Below are 7,528 nucleotides of genomic sequence, written 5' to 3'. Positions count from 1 at the left end.
ATAAAAAAAAATTAAAAAAGGAAAAAAAAAAAAGAAATGAAAAGAAAAATGGAGGAATAATGAAACTTTTTGAGCGCCAATGCCCACAAAACGTGTTCAATGGCGCTTTACAAGACAAATCTAGTTGTCGTGAGCATATTAGGAAAATTAAACGTTACAATTTATTTAAAAAAATCATTAAAGAAATCACACCAAAAAAAAACCCCAAAAACAAAACAAAAAGAAAGAAATAAAAAAAAAAAACATAAAAAATAACAACAAGCAAACAAATCCCAACAAATTCTTTTTCCCATTTTAGTCGATCTTTAGTTTAATTGAAACCGATGAGTTTTTCAATGGTTTACCAAAATAATAATAATAATATGCTAAATTTTGGCCACACGAGATTCTATTTGGCCACTTTTTAAAATCGAAATTGGCCATAACGAACTCTGGCCATCTGGCAGCCATGCGCCTATTACAATGAGTGACGAGTGAGTAGTGAGTGAGTATGGGAGTTCCAACAGGCAACCAAGGACAGTACTCTGGTAAAACCCATATTTAAAAATTTGGCCAGAAAACTCGTCCTTCGATTAAAATAACCCTCATCTTGGCAAAAAACTCTCAAACCTGGGACTTCGCGAAGTCTTTTTTCAAGTCCCACGTTTCAGAGTTTTTACCAAGATGTGGGTTATTTAAATCGATCGATATTTGAAGGACGAGTTTTCTGGCCAAATTTTTAGACATTAAAAAAAAAAAAAACCATAGTACGGCTAAGTTGTGTGATAACGGGTCGTAGCATGTTGGAAGCTGTGATAGCAACAGACAGACAGCACGCGTACGATTTTTACACTCACGTTGATAATAATAGTATGTACTCACTCCAGTTAGACAGCGACCGTTGTCGCCACTCTCTCACTCACTCACTCACTCACTACACGAGCGAGAGAACGGAAGACGACAGATAATTGTGTTTGATTAACACAACACAATTCGTGTGTGTTGTTTTTAAAATATACGCGTGTAAGTGTGTATCTGTGTATGTTAGTGTTAGCAGATTGTTGTAAATTATATAATAATAATATTTGATTTGAACGGTTCATTCATTACCAGCGGAATTCGGTGCAGTTGCGTTTGGATAGTGTTCGTGAGTGAGTCAAGAATTTCATGTCTAAATAGATGGAACGAAATCAACGCCTCTCAGCTCTTTGTTATTGTTTTAAGAGAGCGGCATTTTGGTGATTAATAACTTCTCAGTAACTTATATTATTATTATATTATTATTATATCAATAAGACAAATCTTCTTCTTCTTCTTCTTCTTCTTCTTCTTCTTCTTCTTCTTCTTCTTCTTCTTCTTCTTCTTCTTCTTTCATCCTCCTAGCCGCTCCTCCTCCTCCTCCTCCTCCTCCTCCTCCTTCTTCTTCTTCTTCTTCTTCTTCTTCTTCTTCTTCTTCTTCTTCTTCTTCTTCTTCTTCTTCTTCTTCTTCTTCTTCTTCTTCTTCTTCTACTTCTTCTTCTCATCCTCCTAGTCCTCCTCCTCCTCCTCCTCCTCCTCCTCCTCCTCCTCCTCCTCCTTCTTCTTCTTCTTCTTCTTCTCATCCTCCTCGTCCTCCTCCTCCTCCTCCTCCTCCTCCTCCTCCTCCTCCTCCTTCTTCTTCTTCTTCTTCTTCTTCTTCTTCTTCTTCTTCTTCTTCTTCTTCTTCTTCTTCTTCTTCTTCTCATCTCCTAGTCCTCCTCCTCCTCCTCCCTCCCTCCTCCTCCTCCTCCTTCTTCTTCTTCTTCTTCTTCTTTCTTCTTCTTCTTCTTTTTTCTTCTTCTTCTTCTTCTCATCCTCCTCGTCCTCTCCTCGTCTCCTCCTCCTCCTCCTCCTCCTCCTCCTCCTCCTCCTCCTCTTTCTTCTTCTTCTTCTTCTTCTTCTTCTTCTTCTTCTTCTTCTTCTTCTTCTTCTTCTTCTTCTTCTTCTCATCCTCCTAGTCCTCCTCCTCTCTCCTCCTCCTCCTCCTCTCCTCCTCCTCCCTCCTCCTCCTTCTTCTTCTTCTTCTTCTTCTTCTTCTTCTTCTTCTTCTTCTTCTTCTTCTTCTTCTTCTTCTTCTTCTTCTTCTTCTTCTCCTCCGCTTGGCTAAGAAACTCGCAACATTGCCATCCGGAAATAATAATATAACGGACCAACACACAAAACTATGTGTAACCTTGAACGTTTAGAGTCTTGTTAATACAGTTTAGTGAGAATTACTCATAAACGCGGATGGCAAATTAAAAAAACAATAACAAAGACCGGAGTCTTCAATCTATCCTATCAATAACCTTGATTGTTACTCGTCTGGTTGGGATAGATAGTTCGAAGATGACGTCACTCAGGTCTTTGTTATTGTTTTAGCCATCCGCGTTTGTGAGTTGTTCTCACTAAACTGTATTAACCAGACTATAAAAGTTCATGGTTACACAAAGTTTGTGTGTTGGTCCGTTATACTTCCGGATGGCAATGTTGTGAACTACTTGGCCAAGCGCATTCTATCTATTGTTTTTTGCCATCCGCGTTTATGAGTAATGCTCACTGAACTGTATTTACCCTCTCCTTACCAACTATAGGAAAATCGTCACATTCGTTACGATACAATCAACATTTTTCTTATTCAAGTTTCTTTTGTACATCATAAAACTTAAAGAAAATGAACACAGTGTGTTGTAGAGCATGTTTTGCTATAGAAATAATGTATGGCAAGAACGTTCCTGCTATTGTGTTTGGGTGATAAAAAATCTATTTTTGTGTTGGTTTGGTGTGAAGTTTTTGGGGGAAATCCTGAAAATGGCTGGTAAGGAGAGGGTTAACCAGACTATAGATAGTTGGAAGATGAACTGTATTAACCTGACTATAAACGTTCATGGACACACACAGTTTTGTGTGTTGGTCCCTTATACTTCCGGATGGCAATGTTATGAGCTTCTTAGCCAAGCGCATACTATCTATAGATAGAATGCGCTTGGCCAAGGAGTTCACAACATTGCCATCCGGAAGTATAAAGGACCAACACACAAACTCTGTGTAACCATGAACTTTTATAGTCTGGTTAATACAGTTTAGTGAGAACAACTCACAAACGCGGATGGCAAAAACAATAACAAAGGCCTGAGTGACGTCATCTGCATACTATCTATAGATAGAATGAAGTTGACGTGTTGTGTGTCGGTCCGTCATGAGTAACATTGAACGTTTTTATAGATAGTATGCGCTTGGCATTAGAAGCTCACAACATTGCCATCCGGAAGTGTAACAGACAAACCCTCAAAACTCTTTGTACAGATGAACTTTTATAGTCGGGTTAATGCAGTTTAGTGAGAAGTACTCATAAACGCGGATGGCAAAAAAAAAAAACAATAATAAAGACATGAGTGACGTCATCTTCATTCTATCTATAGTCTGGTTAATACAGTTTAGAGAGAATTACTCATAACCATGGACAGAAAAAAATAACAACAAAAAAAAAAAAAAAAAAAACCAAAAAAAAAAAAAATAAAAAACCCAAAACCCCCCCCAAAAAACAAAGACCTGAGTGACGTCAACATCATTCTCTCTTATCTCTCACCTTGATAGTTTCTTGTCTCGTTGATATAATTTAGTGAGAAGTAATCCCCAAAATGTGACCCTTCGTCTCAAAACGGTATTATGTCGGAACGAATCAGATGCTTCAAAGCCGAATTTAATGTTAAAACTGGTCAAAAATATAAATTGTTGGCATTAGCACCCTAAAATATGGTATCCATTCTCCTCAATAAAACATACAAACTCAACACAAGTCTGATATTTCTGGCTATAAATTCAATTTTCAGCATCTTAACCATCCCGACTTAATACCGTTTTGAGGCGAAGGGTCAAACATGGTGGTCTCAAAAACAATAACAAATAGCTGAATGACGTCAATTTCGTTCCTTCTATCTATAGTCTACACACAAATTTTCAGATCTTTTTCTTACACCAATCGGACCAGTGCCTGCTCCCCCCTAATTGGATTCAATAGTCTGATGTCACGCCGCCATCTTGGTTCTAAACAAAGAAAATCATTACTTTTTATTCTTCATGCTGGCTAGAACTTTTCATATGCCTTGTAATCAGAATGTGTAAAAGTCAAATTATGATCAAATTTATGGGTTGTTTTTTTTTCCTCTGAATACGCTTTTATGCTCACCGGAGAAATATTTCTTACGGAATCCGCCATTGTTCCGATAGTTTAGAGCCAGTGTTACTAAGTTACCATGCGTCATTAGGAAGGAAGTGACGTTACGACTGTTGAAGAGTATTTGTGACTTTCACACCAATTTCATTCGAAAATACAATTGCTTTGGATATTAATTCTGTTGAAGGTACCCAGAAAGAAACACGGTTGTGGATATAACTGATATGTTTGGGTGAGTCTCTTCTTGTTCTTCTTCTTGTTGTTCTTCTTCTTCTTCTTCTTCTTCTTCTTCTTCTTCTTCTTCTTCTTCTTCTTCTTCTTCTTCTTCTTCTTCTTCTTCTTCTTCCTTCTTCTTTCTTCCTTCTTCTTCCTTCTTCTTCTTCTTCTTCTTCTCTCTTCTTCTTCTTCTTCTTCTTCTTCTTCTTCTTCTTCTTCTTCTTCTTCTTCTTCTTCTTCTTCTTCTTCTTTCTTCTTTTCTTCTTCTTCTTCTTCTTCTTCCTCTTCTTCTTCTTCTTCTTGTTCTTGTTCTTCTTCTTCTTTTCTTCTTCTTCTTCTTCTTCTTCTTTTCTTCTTCTTCTTCTTCTTCTTCTTCTTCTTCTTCTCTTCTTCTTCTTCTTCTTCTTCTTCTTCTTCTTCTTCTTCTTCTCTTCTTCTTCTTCTCATTATCATTATCATTATCATTATCATTATCATTATTATTATTATTATTATTATTATTATTATCATCATCATCATCGTCATCATCATCATCATCATCATCATCATCTTTATTATACATCTAGTCAATGACCACGCTCAACATTGCTTGACCCTTTTTTTTTTGGTTAATCAGTTAACGAGACACACCGCACCAGTGAGTCATCATCAATATATGCACCATTCAACCGATGGCGGGCTGTAAATCCATTTCTCGCGCTGGCTGGCTGGGTGGATGGGTACCATACTCTGAATAAACGCCTTTTACAAAAAAAAAAAAAATAAAATAAATTATAATAACTATAATAGGGAATGAGATTAGCGGAAGAGTAGCGTCCCTTGATTTGACGTCCCCCATAGTCTGTGACGTCACCGGCGGAAAAGTTATTAGAGAGAGAACGTCATGTTGGTTGTGCTCATGCGTCTCTCGTCCTCGCTTTGAGAGAGAGAGAGAGAGAGAGAGAGAGAGAGAGAGAGAGAGAGAGACAGAGAGAGAGACAGAGAGAGAGAGAGACAGAGAGAGACAGACAGAGAGAGACAGAGAGAGAACGAGAGAAAGAATGAGAGAGAGAAAACAAGAGAGAGAGAGAGAGAGAGAGAGAGAGAGAGAGTGAGAGAGAGAGAGAGAGAGATACTATTGGGAATTATCGGTCTTTGTAGATTGATCCGTGATGGATGGGAACAACAAAACAAACACACGACTTGACACACACACACACACACACACACACACACACCACACACACACACACACACACACATGCGATCGAATCATGTACACACATGAATCAAACTCCCACACATACGCACATATAGATTGTGTGCGCTTGGCTAAGATTATTCTCACAACATTGACATCCGGAAGTATAACTGACACAACTTTTTTTAACCTTAAACGTTTATAGATAGAACGAAGACGCCATTCAGGTCTTTGTTATTGTTTTTTGCCATCCGCGTTTGTGAGTAATTCTCACTAAACTGTATTAATCTACCTATAAACGTTCATGGATACACACAGTTTTGTGTGTTGGTTCGTTATACTTCCGGATGGCAATGTTATGAGTTTCTTGCTCAAGCGCATACTATCTATAGTCAGGTTAATACAGTTTAGTGAAAATTATTCATAAACATGGATGGCAAAATAAACAATACGAAAGACCCGAGTAACGTCAACTTCATTCTATCTATAGAACCAACAGAAATCTATGTGTAAATTTAAAATCGTGTGATAACTAGTCACCCATTTGGCGGAATAAAATCAATAATAATGATCAGGCAGAGGTTGATTTCATTCATGTTATCGTTTAGAAATTAAATAACCAACTATGTTTGTCCGAACACGTGTATTCCATATTTTGATTGGTCAAAAATCTACTGGTTAATTCCTATAGATAGTATGCAGATGAAGTCACTCAGGCCTTTGTTATGGTTACACAGAGTTTGTGTGTTGGTCCGTTATACTTCCGGATGGCAATGTTGTGAACTCCTTGGCCAAGCGCATTTTATCTATATCAATTGGATTCAGTAGTCTGATGTCACGCCGCCCGGTAACGGCGGCCATCTTGGTTCTAAACAAGGAAAATCATTACTATTTATTCTTCAAGCTGGCTAGAACTTTTCATATGTCTTGTGATCAGAATGTGTAAAAGTCAAGACATGATCAAATTTATGTTTTTTTCCCTTCTGGATACACTTTTATGCTCGCCGGGGAAAGATTTCATACGGGCGTCCGCCGTTGTTCCGATAGTTTAGAGCCAGTGTTACTAAGTTACCATGCGTCAGTAGGAAGGAAGTGACTTTACGACTATTGAAGAGTATTCCTATATCAATTACTATTGTTTTGTCGTCAGAGTCTTCTTCTTCTTCAAGTACCAAGTCTGTGCCAGACATCGGTGATCATGGTACGCCATTCATCTCACTGATCAGATAACCTAAAAAAAAAAAACTAACATTACTCTTCTCTTTCTTTGTCACCCAGCTGTTCAAACTATTCAAATAAGTTTTTTTCTCGTCAGATTAATACTGAAAATATTGCTGCTTGGAGCTCGAAGAACTAATAAATACAAATTGGAATTTCAATGGATGCTTTAATTTAGTTAACCAGTAGATTTTTGACCAATCAAAACATGGAATTTGTGACACACTTTCTTACGTGCTCAGAGAAACATAGTTGGTTGTTTATATAGATAGTATGCAAATGACGTCACTCAGGCCTTTGTTATTGTTTTTGCCATCCGCGTTTGTGAGTTGTTGTCACTAAACTGTATTAACCAGACTATAAAAGTTCATGGTTACACAGAGTTTGTGTGTTGGTCCGTTATACTTCCGGATGGCAATGTTGTGAACTCCTTGGCCAAGCGCATTCTATCTATAGATAGTATGCAGATGACGTCACTCAGGTCTTTGTTATTGTTTTTGCCATCCGCGTTTGTGAGTTGTTCTCACTAAACTGTATTGACCAGACTATAAAAGTTCATGGTTACACAGAGTTTGTGTGTTGGTCCGTTATACTTCCGGATGGCAATGTTGTGAACTCCTTGGCCAAGCGCATTCTATCTATAGATAGTATGCAGATGACGTCACTCAGGTCTTTGTTATTGTTTTTGCCATCCGCGTTTGTGAGTTGTTCTCACTAAACTGTATTGACCAGACTATAAAAGTTCATGGTTACACAGAGTT

At 37.8% G+C, this 7,528-nt stretch overlaps 1 protein-coding gene across 1 annotated transcript in view; it reads left to right on the top strand.

The window, feature by feature from the left end:
• Window positions 1-3,921: 3,921 nt before the first annotated feature.
• Window positions 3,922-7,528, top strand: part of LOC144980251 (uncharacterized) — a 64,583-nt gene continuing 60,976 nt past the window's right edge. Inside the window, exon 1 of the mRNA XM_078927873.1 lies at window positions 3,922-4,385. The gene's annotated coding sequence lies outside the window, so the exon portion shown is untranslated. The remainder of the gene's footprint in view (window positions 4,386-7,528) is intronic.

Source organism: Berghia stephanieae, chromosome 9 (genome assembly GCF_034508935.2).
Source record: "Berghia stephanieae isolate SIO BIC M18660-M18661 chromosome 9, UCSD_Bste_1.3, whole genome shotgun sequence".
Lineage (NCBI taxonomy): Eukaryota > Metazoa > Mollusca > Gastropoda > Nudibranchia > Aeolidiidae > Berghia > Berghia stephanieae.
The sequence above is the reverse complement of the archived record's forward strand: the minus strand, read 5'-3'. Positions and strand labels throughout refer to the sequence as shown.